At 44.6% G+C, this 12201-nt stretch overlaps 1 long non-coding RNA gene and 1 other non-coding gene across 2 annotated transcripts in view; one reads left to right on the forward strand and one right to left on the reverse strand.

The window, feature by feature from the left end:
* Positions 1 to 12201, forward strand: part of LOC121286336 — a 67136-nt gene that overhangs the window by 39084 nt on the left and 15851 nt on the right. The window lies entirely within an intron of this gene.
* Positions 10258 to 10448, reverse strand: LOC121286598. The gene has a single exon (XR_005945011.1). It is a non-coding gene; the product is annotated as a U2 spliceosomal RNA (small nuclear RNA).

Consider the following 12201-nt stretch of genomic DNA (forward strand, 5'->3'; position numbering starts at 1 on the left):
GAGATTCATGACTGGGCAGCTTATAAATCATGTTCCACATTACCTTGTCATTTATCTATGTTTATAATTCGCAGCATGTGCTGGCCATGTTCAGTAACTCTACAGCACTGTATGAACATAGGCTCAGTGTTAGCAATAAATATGAAATACACATTTTTCTGAAGTGCAGTTTGACCCTGATAAAAACGAAATTAGCTTGCCAACTCGGTCTGGTTAGCCATTCATTCTGAAATTTCATCCAAACTAACTCCACTGAATGTACTAAACAAGCAAATGTCATTTACATAAAAGTGAGAAAACATCTCTGCAGATAAAATTACCAGTGAAATATCTAAATTTACTGCAGAGGACGAATCAGGGCAGGAGGAGGCCATCCAGCCCATCGTGTCTGTGCCAGCTCTCTGCAAGAGCACCTCAGCTGGGCCCTGCCTTTTCCCCATAGACCTGTCATTTTTTTTCTTCACATAATCATCCAATTTTCTTTTGAAAGCCACAATTGAATCTCCCTCAGGCTTAGGCAGTGCATCCTACATCCCAACCAACCACTGCGTAAATAAATTGTTCTTCATGATACCTTTGCTTCTTTTGCCAATCACCTTAAGTCATTTGCCCCTCTGCCCTTCGGCCTTCTTCTAGTTTCTCCCTATCTCCTCTGTCCATGCCCCTCATGACTTCAAACACCTCTGTCAAATCTCCTCTTAATCTTCCCTTCTACAGGGAGAACAGCCCCAGGCTTGTCCAATCCATCCACATAATTGAAGTTCCTCATTCCTTGAGCCACTCTCATAAGTCTTTTCTGCACCCTCTCTAATGCCTTCACTTCCTTCCTAAAGCGCAGAGCCCAAAATTGGACATAATACTCCAAATGCGGCTGAACAAATGTTTTATAAAGCTTCACCATAACTTCCTTGCTTACGTTTCTATTTCAGTTCCAGGGATGAGAAACTTCAGTTATGAAGATAGATTGGAGAGTTTGGGACTGTTCTCTTTGGAGAGGAGAAGGCTATGAGGACAGCTGATAGAGGTGTTCAAAATCATGAAGGGGTTGGATAGAGTAGATAGGCAGAAACTGTTCCTGCCCATCAAGGGATCGAGAATGAGGGGGCACAGATTTAAAATGATTTGCAAAAAAAGCAAATGTGATGTGAGAAAAAACTTTTTCACACAGCGAGTGGTTCGGGTTTGGAATGCACTGCCTGGAAGTGTGGTGGAGGCAGGTTCAATCGAGGCATTCAAGAGGGCATTAGATGATTATCTGAATAGAAACAAGGTGCAAGGGTACGGGGAAAAAGGAGAATGGCACTAAGTCATGATGCTCATTTGGAGAGCTGGTGCAGACACGATGGGTTGATTGGCCTCCTTCTGCACCATTACAAATCTGCGATTTTGTGATTGTGTGATTTTTAAAGCCCAGGATCCATTATGCTTTATTCGCTGCTTTCTCAACCTGCCTTATCATTTTCAACCATTTGTGCACAAATAATGGTTACGTTAAGTATTTTGACCAAGCTATTTTTTTGCTTTAATTAGGAGTTCCACACGATGAAAGTTTGGTGCGAATGCTAGTGTTTTGATCAGAATTACAATTGGATTAGGAACACATCTTTTCCAGATGAGCAGGTGGGTGAGGAGCACCTAGCCAATTTATCCTGGAGCGTAGGGTTAGTGGCTCAGTTTGATGGGTTCACTTATAAACTGTCAGGCTTCTCTAGACCATGTGAGATTTCCCACGAATGGGTATTCTCAAGTGCTGACACAGAGGGAAAGGCTGGCCGGGATGTTCCGGTTGTTGGGTGGGCTCATCGGGGGCCTGAGCGGGATTTCATGCTGACTGGCCAATTAACGGCCGGCCAGCATGAAACTCGCGCTGCAGCTGGGGTGGGGGTGGGGGGGGGGGGGGGGGGGTAACAGGGGGGAGCGCAAGCGATGAAGTCCGCACATGCGCACGGGTGCACGCAGTAAAAGCTCCCTGAGGCACAGAGCTGCCTCAGGGGGCTGAAGATTTTTATCACTAAAAATAAAGACTTTTAAAATATTGAAAACGTCCCCTCATGTGATCCTGTCACACGAGCAGGGACATGTAAAATACGAGTGCAAAAAGTTTTTACTTTTTTTGTAATCGCTGGACGATACCTCATCCAGCCTGTGGATGTGGTTTTGCCAAAAATGCCTTTATGCCCGCCAGCTGAATGGTTGGACGGGCAGAGAAAAATTCTTACCAATGAGTTGATTAAGGGCCTTAATAAGATGCTTAATTGTTGGTAGGCACGCTGCTGACTCCTGTGTGCGCCTGCCGATCAAAATACTGCGCGAGTGTCCGATGTCATTGGGACACTCGCCCGATGTCATCGCGCGTCATTTTACCCTCATTCGGGCTGGGCGCGTGCCCACCCACAAACCAAAGATCCTGCCCATATTGTATTCACCTATTCTTGAGTGAAGCTCCATAAGGTTGCACAAGCAGAAAGTGAATACTTCACCAGGTGTGAGCAGGGTGCACCCTGGCTGAAACAGGAACTGCAGCTTAAATGCACACTCGTGCTCACCTTCTATTAACGTTAGTCAATAGTTGCTGATAAAGCCAAGAAGAAATTCATGACAAGCTGCTTTTCCCAGAGAGTGATGAGAGTGTGGAACCATAAGGAGTAGCCAAGGCATATAGCAGAGATGCGTTTCAGCGCTAGCCCTATGCCCAATGGTTTTAAGGTGGCAGTCCCCATGCCAGGCCTCCATGTCCCTCCCACCCTGAACTTGCCCTTAATAAGGACCATTGATGTGGCCGTGGAGCACATGAGAAAAACTGCCCTTCTGTCTACACGGTAGCCACTTGCAAACAGAATTCTCCAAAGGGCTTGGAACGAGCGTTAGGGCCCTGACTTGATAATGCATTTAATGCCCTAGATGTATCTACTAAGCAACATAATCCATATGGCACAGGGGTGGAAGGTGCATACACAAGACCCCCACCACATTGGACTCTTACGTGCCCATTTCACTCCCATGTAATGGGTGCGACGTGTTTAAGGGGAAGCTAGATAAACCAATGAGGGAGAAAAGAATAGTGGGTTAGAGGAAGAAGGATGGGAGGATATTCTAATGAAGCAGAAATACCAGCATGGTCCAGTTGGGCTGAATGGCCTATTTCTTTGCTGTAGGTACTGTAAAACCATGTAAACTGTCATGAGAATTTCTAGCCTATTAACTTCTAATGGTTGTCCGTTGTCTCTTCAGTCTCCCTCTCCTGCATGTGTGACACAAAGAGCAGGTAACTTGTGGTTAAGACTTGGGACTCTGCCAATGCAGCTTAGAACCAGACAGTCGAGCAGGTTAAACTTGCCCTCTGTTTTTCCTTTCTCCCTCTTGGCCAAATGTCTCGTCGCTCATCACTGCCTCCTCACCTAATCAATCCGCTCATTATAAAAGCTAATGAATTGTCTGCCACAAATTTAAGGAAGAAATACTGAAGTGAACCAATCTTCTTTTCACATGGCCTTTTGGATCTCTGTTCTGGATTAAAAACCAACCCAGCCTGCTGAGGTGAAAGTCTCCTTTCATTGCTAATTGTCAGGATCCAAAGTTAAATGCATTTGAACAATTGTAATTTGTCCACTGAACACAACTGCCCTAATTTAACAATCTCACAATAGATAATACACTAGTGGATGATGTTTAGAAGTGCATAAAAGCAAAGGAACATAGGAAGAGGAGGAGGCCATTAGGCCCCTCAAGTCTGCTCCGTCATTCAGTTAGAACATGGCTTTTTTTTAACATATTCTTTCATGGGGTGTGGGCTTCGCTGGCTGGGCCAGCATTTATTGCCCACCCCTAGTTGCCCTTGAGAAGGTGGTGGTGAGCTGCCTTTTTGAACTGCTGCAGTCCATGTGGTGTAGGTACACCCTCAGTGCTGTAAGTGAGGGAGTTCCAGGATTTTGACCCAATGAAAATGAAGGAATGGTGATATATCTCCAAGTCAGGATAGTGAGTGGCTTGGAGGGGAACTTCCAAATGGTGGTGGTGTTCCCATGCATCTGCGGCTCTTGTCCCTCTAGGTGGTGGAGGTCACTGGTTTGGAAGGTGCTGTCGAAGGAGCCTGAGTGAGTTGCTGCAGTGCATCTTGTAGGTGGTGATCTGTATCTTCAATTCTATTTCCTTGCCTTGGCTTGATAAGCATTTAACTTAAATCTAGAAATTTCCGTTTTGAAATTTCCATTTGATCCCCAGCCTGAACAATGTTTTAGGGGGAGATTTCCAATCCCCTTTGTGTGAATCAGTGCTCTCTTACAACATCCCTGAACGACCTAGCTCTAATTTTAACATTACGCCCCCTTTGTTTTGGATTGCCCCCAACATCAGAAGAAATAGTTTCTCTCTATTTACCCTGTCAAATCCTGCAGATGGTGTGGTCAGAGTGGAAGCAGCCTCACAGGGTATCTGGCTTTGTGATATCAAAGTGTTTGATACAAGCCATTGGGTACAAAATGGAAAGCGGCCCCATTCCCCATTTACTCATTTTGATGGGCAGAAAAAAATCACAGGATCACAGAATCACACAGTGCAGAAGAGGCCCTTCAGCCCATCGAGTCTGCACCGACATGTGAGAAACACCTGACCTACCTACCTAATCCCATTTACCAGCACTTGGCCCATAGCCTTGAATGATGTGCCAAGTACTCATCCAGGATTAAAGGATGTGAGGCAACCCGTCTCTACCACCCTCCCAGACAGCGCATTCCAGACCGTCACCACCCTCTGGGTAAAAAAGTTTTTCCTCACAATCCCCCTAAACCTCCTGCCCCTCATCTTGAACTTATGTCCCCTCGTGACTGACCCTTCAACTAAGGGGAACAGCTGCTCCCTATCCACCCTGTCCATGCCCCTCATAATCTTGTACACCTTGATGAGGTCTTCAATGCTCCAACGAAAACAACCCAAGTCTATCCAACCTCTCTTCATAACTTAAATGTTTCATTCCAGGAAACATCCTGGTGAATCTCCTCTGCACCCCAACCAGTGCAATAACATACTTCCTATAATGTGGCGACCAGAACTGCACACAGTACTCCAGCTGTGGCCTCACTAAGGTTCTATACAACTCCAACATGACCCCCCCACTTTTGTAATCTATGCCTCGATTGATAAAGGCAAGTGTCCCATATGCCTTTTTCACCACTCCACTGACATGCCCCTCCGCCTTCAGAGATCTATGGACACAAATCATCCAAAGATACATAACTGGAGAAGAGATAAGGAAATAAAACATGGGTAGTTATGAGCAAATTTGAATAGGGTTAAAACCATTTGCACAGGGTGTAACTAAGACTGCACGTCAACAAATTGCGACCACAATGAATATTTATGGTGTTAAAAGCTCAAGAAGGGGAACAATGCTTATACAGGCTCACACTCGACAGCGCCTCACATAAGGCAAATGCCAAACTGCTCAAAATGGTGACTCAAGCCGAGTTCTCAGATTGCAATGTTCCAAAAGCATTAAGATGCCAACAATTGCCCCCGCACTGCAACAGGAAATCATTAAAATAATTATATTGAGACAGAAAATTGTGTGTGGTTGGATGATTCCAATGTATCCCCTTAGGGCTACAGGTTTTCTGGGGAAGATAACCCCATTTACCACTGACAAATCAATTTCCGCCTAAGATATTGGAAGGAAACAACCTGGAGAATGGAATTTTATTGATTTTATTTATTTATTGATTTTCAGCAAGTGACAATTTATTTTGAAACATTAACTTTTATTTAAAAAACTGTTTTAATATCATTAAATACAGCATTATCTGCAGAAATGTACATCTCTGTTACTAGTCAGTAAATTCAGATTAGAATTCACCCATAAACTCAGGGCCAAACCTGCGATGGCCAGTAAATAAAATTTATGGCGATAACTTTTTTTTTTGGATTTTGTAGGTGTCCAATCTCCGACCTGTCATTCAGGATGTCATCGCCTTCCTTGTTGGCATTTCCCGATCAATTCCTCCCTCCCTCTCCTGCCATGGGAAGGGGGAAAAGGGAAACCTTGAGGACAACTCATTCATGCTGCCCTTTGCCTGTGATCTCTGTGGGTGGGACTAAGTTTCTGACTGTGTGGCATTGGCTCAGTGTCGAACATAAATAAACAAAGCACTTTTGCTAATGATGCGTTAAAATTGTTTGAGAGGATAGGCATTTAAATAGGAGCCTGCAGATAAAAAATGTAGGGTAGAGTTTCCGTTAGCTTGGGCTAAGCACAATTCTACTGACGCTGGCCAAACCAGGGTAAACGATCAAGGAGTTTCAAGCGCAGGTTGCAAGCACAAGTTGCTTACCACCATCTTTTAAGCTGGTTTAAAAAGCATCACGCTGGAATCTGTCTGCTTGTAGAGCTGTCCAATATCTCCCAATTGAATGAAGCGCATGGCAAGTTTTTGTTAACTGAACCAGTTTGCAGCACTTTGAGAAAACTCCTTCAAATTTAACTTTCTCTCAGGTGCAAAGGCACTAGTAGGCACCTTTTAAAAGATCGAAGGTATTAAAACATATATTAATTTATTAAGGAAGCTGCTAGTAAACACCAACTAAACAGGAAATGGCTCTGTACAGATTTCTAAAAGACATTTTCCCCCAGGTTTTCAAAATTGGGTTACTCACAGATGGACACTCATTAAAAATTCTTCTGTTCAGTGATAAACTGACTTTCAGCTGAATTAATAAGTTGTGCTTCTTCAAAAGGGGCACTTAGTTCTCTTAATTGACAAAACTTTGGGTTGAATTAAAAAGAGGAAGAATACACTGAAATTCATGATTCTTGCAAGGTTAGAGAGAAGAATTAATAATTGTGTATCAATTGCGCTTACTTGTATAAAAAAAAGCCTGACTACTCTTAAATAGATCAAGGAGTATTTTTAATGCAAGGTTAAAAAAAAACTTGCCAAAATTCTGCCTGATTGTGCTAGTTTATAGAAGACTTTGGGCAGAATTTTATGGCAGTGGGATTTTACGTTCCTGCTGAAGTCAATGGGGTTTAGAATGTCTCGCCGAAACGGGGCCATAAAATTCTGCCCTTTATGTTTGTGATTGTACAAATGAGTTCCAGTAGAAACTCGAATCATCATGTCACTTTGGAAAATCAGTGCAACTTTAAGCACAGTTTGTGCCCAGATCGCAGACTGCACAGAAAGAAAAAACTCTACACTTGTGATTTTAAAGAACTTTTCTGCCAACGTCCTGGAGGAGTTTGAAATGTAAAGTTTCTTCTCTTTCTTTGACAACCCATGAGGCATTGGTTGTTAAACCCTGGAGAATCCAACCAGCTTAATTCTGGTTCTACTGTGTACCAGGAGGCTTCAACAATATGTAACTGTAGAACTTTTCAGTAATTTGACTTTGTTTCAAGTGTCTCAATTGATTCCAACTGATTTCTGTGTCCTTTTTGCGCCCAGTCCTCATGTTGCATTTTTTGTTCTGTTTCGCAAACATCTAGTCAAGCCAGCTGTGGCTCAGTTGGTAGCATTCTCTTTACGGGGAAAGCAGTGGCAGAGTGGTAATGTCACTCGACTAGTGATCCAGAGACCCAGGCTAATATTCTGGGCACAAGTGGAATTTAAATTTAATTAAGAATCTGGAATTGAGAAGCTAGCCTTAGTAAAGGTGACCATGAAACCACTGTGGTGGAAAAAAAAACATCTGGTTCACTCTTGTCCTTTAGGGAAGGAAATCTGCCATCCTGGTCTGGCCTACACGTGACTCCAGATCCACAGTAATGTGGTTGACCATTAACTGCCCTCTGAAATGGTGTGGCAAGCCACTCAGTTCAAGGGCAGTTAGGGATGGACAACAAATGCAGGCCTTGCCAGTGATGCCCCTTATGAAAGAATAAGGGCTCTCGCCCTTAAGTCAATAGGTTGTGGATTCGAGTCCCTGTCCAAAGATTTGAAAACATAATCCAGGCTGCCAGTCCTGGTGCAGCACCAAGGGGAGGGTGCAATCATGTGTGAGAACTCATCTCTTTGTGATGGGAGATCTTCCAATGGGAGATGGACAATGTCAACATTAGAGATGTTGGCCTTGATATTCCAGTGGATGATGATTGTTATGCTTGATTTTCATTGGACCCAGGCTCTTCGATCAATAACATGCATTGATATTGTATTATATTTAATGTAGCAGAATGCCCCAAAGATATTTCATAGCGTTGCATTCAGGAGAAAATTGACACCAAGCTAAAGAAGGAGAAATTAGGACAGGTGACCAAAAAATTTGATCAAAGAGGTAGATTTTAAGTAGCATCTTAGAGATAGTGAGGTGGAGAGGTTTAGGGAGGAAATTCTGGAGCTTAGGGTTTGGACAGCTGAAGGCATGGCCACCAATAGTGGAGCAATGGAAATTTGGGATCTGCAAGAGGCTAAAATTAGAGGAGTGCACATGGTTAGGATGTCTGTAGGGCAGTATGGGGAGCATGGCAAGGCCATGAAGGGGTTTAAATGCAAGCATGAGAATTTTAAATTTGATATGTACCTGCAAAGGGGCAATGGGTGAATGGGTCTTGTTGTGAGTTGTGGGCAGCAAAGTTATGGATGAGCTCAATTATGGAGAGTGGAAGATAGGTGGACGGCCAGTTAAGGGTGGGAAGTTGCTCACTATGACAAGTTTTAGATCAGGGAATCTGTAGAGGGGCAGCCACTGAAGCTTGCAATAACTTTAGGCTCCTACCACTTAGTTTTTAATCAGTTGTCTGACCAGCGATATCCTAGGATAACAATACAATTTGAATGCTTCCACTGGTTTAATCTGTTTGGATCAGAAAATACACATTATATGCAACAGCACAGAAACCAACCATAGAGTCACTGATCCTATTGCATGTCCCAGGATGGTGCATACCATGTCCTCCTTCTTCCTTAATCGAGGTTTTCCATCCACGGTCGTTGACAGGGCCTTCAACCGTGCCCAGCCCATCTCCCGTGCATCCGCCCTCACGCCTTCTCCTCCCTCCCAGAAACATGATAGGGTCCCCCTTGTCCTCACTTATCACCCCCCCCAGCCTCCGCATTCAAAGGATCATCCTCTGCCATTTCCACCAACTCCAGCATGATGCCACCACCAAATACATCTTCCCTTCACCACCCCAGCAGCATTCCGTAGGGATCGTTTCCTCCGGGACACCCTGGTCCACTCCTCCATCACCCCCTACTCCTCAACCCCCACCTATGGCACCTCCCCATGCCCACGCAAAAGATGCAACACCTGCCCCTTCACTTCTTCTCTCCTCACCGTCCAAGGGCCCAAACACTCCTTTCAAGTGAAGCAGCATTTCACTTGCATTTCCCCCAACTTAGTCTACTGCATTCGTTGCTCCCAATACGGGCTCCCCTACATTGGAGAGACCAAACGTAAACTGGGCGACTGCTTTGCAGAACACCTTTGGTCTGTCCGCAAGAATGACCCAAACCTCCCTGTCGCTTGCCATTTTAACACTCCACACTGCTCTTTTGCCCACATGTCTGTCCTTGGCTTGCTGCATTGTTCCAGTGAAGCCCAACGCAAACTGGAGGAACAGCACCTCATCTTCCGACTAGGCACTTTACAGCCTTCCAGATTGAATATTGAATTCAACAACTTTAGGTCTTGAACTCCCTCCTCCATTCCCACCCCCTTTCTGTTTCTTCCCCCTTCCTTTTGTTTTTTCCAATAATTTATATAGATTTTTCTTTTCCCACCTATTTCCATTATTTTTAAATCTTTTATGCTCCCCCCACCCCCACTAGAGCTATACCTTGAGAGCCCTACCATCCATTCTTAATTAGCACATTCGTTTAGAAAATATCACCACCTTCAACACCTGTGTTCTTTTGTTCTTTTGTCTGTGACATCTTTTATCTGCTCCTATCACTGCTTGCTTGTCCCTACAACCACACCACACCCCCCACTACCCCCCCCCCCCCACCCCCACCTTAAACCAGCTTATATTTCACCCCTCTCCTTATACTCGCTCAGTTCTGTGGAAGGGTCATGAGGACTCGAAACGTCAACTCTTTTCTTCTCCGCCAATGCTGCCAGACCTGCTGAGTTTTTCCAGGTAATTCTGTTTTTGTTGTAGTGCATACCATGTTCTTTTTAAGATAGCCAGGCAGTGAAGGATAGAACTGGAGCCTAAACTTTATACACTTATAAGCTTTTATTTTCAGAGCTACACATTACAAGCATGCACCTCCGAACCCAACAATTACAGTTTCAGTCTACTCCTATTTTTTTTTTTGCTCCTATTTATTCACCGTTCCCAGAGATACTGCAATGCCAGGTCAATGCGTGGAGTGGACGGAGCAAGCCCCTATTCCATCTCCCTGCTCCAAAAATCAATTTAATATATGGTCCCCAGATAAGGGACGTATCAGATATTAAACTGATAAGAACAGATACTACACTTGATCTTATGGGAACTCAAGTGAATCCTCTGCTAATGGCCATCACCTGAATACGATTAAACATTCAATTAATATACAATTAACACAAGGTGAATAAGGGATAGAAGAATTGTTTTTTTTTGTTATCATCCTAGGGACTTGAGCGAACTTGTCTCTGAAAGTTGTTGACTAGTTTGCTATCCTGCACAACAATCCTATAAGTTCAAACTGATCTACTATTCTGGATAACAATAAGAATCCTTGAAGCTACAGGTCAGCTCCAGTATTTAGTGAAGTTTTAATGTTAACTTTGCTTCATTCCCCAGTCACAATGGACTCAACCTTAGACAGCGGGTGCAGGGAAAGAGCCCATATTTGGTTATTCTTTTTCATAAAAGTCGTAGAATATCTATGATGGAAACATCAAAATCTGTCAACTGTGACCAAGTAGAAATAATAGGCTTCATATGGGCTGCCTCAGTAAACTGGGGATAGGCCGGATAAATGGTGGGCTCGGCCTTTAGCCTTGTCCTTCAATCATTCTTGCCTCACTGAGACAAGGCTGAAGTGAGTCCTCTAAGGTACATTTTCTTATCCCGAGGTTACATATTTTACCTTTTGTTTTTAGAGCTGATGCCCTTTGCTCTGCACATCTGCGATGTGAATGTGCCTTCAAAACAAAGCCTATACAAACGACACATACCAGGAGATAAGTACATAAGTAGGTCAGTTTGCTGAAATTTGTTAAGGGTGTTCCAGTTATGGTGATGCAGAGGCAGCTAGACTAAGGATGCATTCACATAGAATTAGGTAGAATGTGCAGAAACAGTCCATTTGACAATTGGTCCATGTTTATGCTCCACGTTAGCCTCCTCCCACCCCTCTTCACCTAACCTTATCAGCATATCCTTCTATTCTTTTCTCCCTTACGTACTCATCTAGCTTCGCCTTAAGGCCAACTATTCACTTCACCTCAACCACTCCTTGTGACAGTGAGTTCCACGTTACACCATAATGTTGCACACAGCAGCTTTAGGGTGACATGATGGCAGGGCCGACACAACCAGTAGGTGAACTGGGCAGTTGCCTAGTGCAGCAAGGTTTGTGGGGGGTGGGGGTGGGGGTGCTGGCACTGACACTATGGCAAAGAACTAAGCTGCAACTACATGGAGCTTAAAAACGATATGAGCAACTTTCCACGAGTGCCCAGGGCACAAAGCTTTAAAGCAACTCTGGGAAAGTTTTAAAAGTACTCAGGAGGTGGGAGAGATTTAGCATTTCTTAAACCAGCGATGGGTCAACCCCAGTTACTGTGACACAGCTGATTCCAGCAATGCTCTCACCCTCTGCTCCAGGATCAGATTGGGATCAGACTCCAGGGACTGAATTTTTAGGATGACAGGGGCTTGGTGTTGATTGGGAGTTGGCGGGACTTCCGCCTGTCACTCGGGAGGAAGTCCCACCTTGGAAAGCTGCCGGCCAATCAGATTGGCCAGCAGCTCTCCAGTCCCTCCAGTAACAGTGCTGCAGTGGCTGGAAGAGGAACTGCATGGAACTGCCTGCGACTAAGTTTCGGGCACAGGGTCCCAAGGCGGGAAGGGTAGGGAAGGCCTGTGGACTTGCCAGGGAGCTCTTGGGGGATAGGCTGATGGGGGAGGGAGGTCCAGAGGTCAATTGGCCTTAAGAGGAGGACGCCCCCAGTCAGAAGTGGGCTTCTGATGGGGTTGCCACCTCTCGCAACCTTCCCACCTGAGACCTAACTTTCTCTATTTCCAGGTATCCCCCCTTGAGGTTTCATCCACCC

The sequence above is a fragment of the Carcharodon carcharias genome, chromosome 13 (assembly GCF_017639515.1).
Source record: "Carcharodon carcharias isolate sCarCar2 chromosome 13, sCarCar2.pri, whole genome shotgun sequence".
Classification (NCBI taxonomy): domain Eukaryota; kingdom Metazoa; phylum Chordata; class Chondrichthyes; order Lamniformes; family Lamnidae; genus Carcharodon; species Carcharodon carcharias.